Below are 1,843 nucleotides of genomic sequence, written 5' to 3'. Positions count from 1 at the left end.
CTTCATTCCGACAGCATAGCACACCTCAGTACGGCATTAAAATGTCAGCCAGCCTTATGGCCCAATCTTCAGGAATGGCAGTTGATCGTTGACTCAGAATAGAGAGCTTAGCATGTAAGAGCACATCTATATGTGTACTGATGTTTTTCAAAATTTCAGGATTACATTAAGTTGTCCCTCTTTAACGTCAGTCAATTTATCGGCCCCATATTTAGATTTGGAGTTTTGCTTTAAAGTCGCTTTGTACAGGGTCTGAGGTAGTAGTGCCATATGACTAGATTGGCGCCATATTGGAGCGGCCTCTATCGCTTCTTGGCCCTCCCTCTCACTGGTGACCCTATAGTTCACGGCTTACCTCCTACAAGTTAGAGCTGCTCTTCCTGTCTCTCGCCATTCATCCCCAGAGCCCCCTCTCACAGTGAAGGTTCGGGAGAGTGAAGCAGTGAGCGGGAGTGATGGGGAGCAGGAGGTTCAGTGAGAGAAAGGGTCTGCAGCAACCAGAAGGGTCTGGAGCGAGAGATGCTGTGAACTGGAGGGTCAGCAATGAGATGGAGGGTCGGCAAGCAGGAGGTTGAGTGAGCAGGATCAGAGGCAAGGGGGAGGTAAGTAGAAAGTTAGCAAATTTATTTTAGATTTTTTTGTAAATATTTTATTTTGAAAGTTATTTAATTTTCGAATATAGGAATTTAGCAATGTAAAGTATTCGAATTAGAGTATGAGGTTTTTACTGTTTTTTAACTAAGCTTTAACATTGGTTTTAACGGGAAAATCTGAATTGCTTAAAGCTGTTTCACTTCAAGAACGCATTTACAACTTTAAGTGAGGACTTAATGTGTCTACTGCTTTGAGATTATAAACTAGCACACTCATCCCATCAAGCCTACTCAGGAAGCATGACAATGGTATGAATATTTTTGATTATTAAGACCCTAAAAGGATGGGCTTCATTAAGAGAATTTTGAAATTTCTTTTTGTTTCATTGTGGTCGGGGAGCAAGAAACCTTGAAACAGTGTGAAGATGCACCAGCATGATGCTTGTCAACCATGTGGACTGTTTGGGAGTCTTGTCACAGTCAAAAAGGGCATTTTGAAACAGTTCATTGTGACTCTGTCCATGAGGGGTGAAATCACTCACTGACCACTCGGAGTTGACCTTGCAGGGAGTAACCAATCTCTGACCACCACAGGTTTTGAAGACATGTACAGAGGGGTATAAAAAAGGTTTACCCTTCCTTTGTCCTTCACTGTACAGCTGGATATACACCATCGCATGAGTAATTACATCTTTTCCCCTAGGTGTTTGATCAATGCTCCAGCTGTAAATGGGGACTAGAGGGGACCAGCTAGGCTGGCTAAGAGGAAAATTTGAGAGTACTTTTCAGGGGCTGTGTAACTCTTTTTAGCCTCCTGGTTGAGTTCAAGCAGAGAACTGGAGGGGAATGCCAGTTTTACTGTGGGTTACGTAAAGACAGAGTGTCTAAGTAAAACAGACCAGTCCCTTTCTGTAGGTTAAGGTAAAGAGATTGGTAAGCCGGGGACTGTGGTGAAGATTCAGCTTTTAAAGTAAAACAGGGAGATGGATGAAAGAGGCCAGTTGTCTTCTAGTTTAAAAGGTAAAACATGAACTAGATTGGAAGGATTCAGCTTCTGTGCAGTATTTATAAAATGAGGACACAATTGAATTGCCTGTCTAATGCCTCACATCCTTCCTAAAGTGTGGTACCCAGAACTGGATGCAATACTCCAGTTAAGGCTGGACCAGTGTTCATAGACTCATAGACATTTACAGCACAGAAGGAGGCCATTCGGCCCATCATGTCCACACTGGTCAACAACGATCTGA

The sequence above is a fragment of the Carcharodon carcharias genome, chromosome 18 (assembly GCF_017639515.1).
Source record: "Carcharodon carcharias isolate sCarCar2 chromosome 18, sCarCar2.pri, whole genome shotgun sequence".
NCBI classification, from domain to species: domain Eukaryota; kingdom Metazoa; phylum Chordata; class Chondrichthyes; order Lamniformes; family Lamnidae; genus Carcharodon; species Carcharodon carcharias.
The sequence above is the reverse complement of the archived record's forward strand: the minus strand, read 5'-3'. Positions refer to the sequence as shown.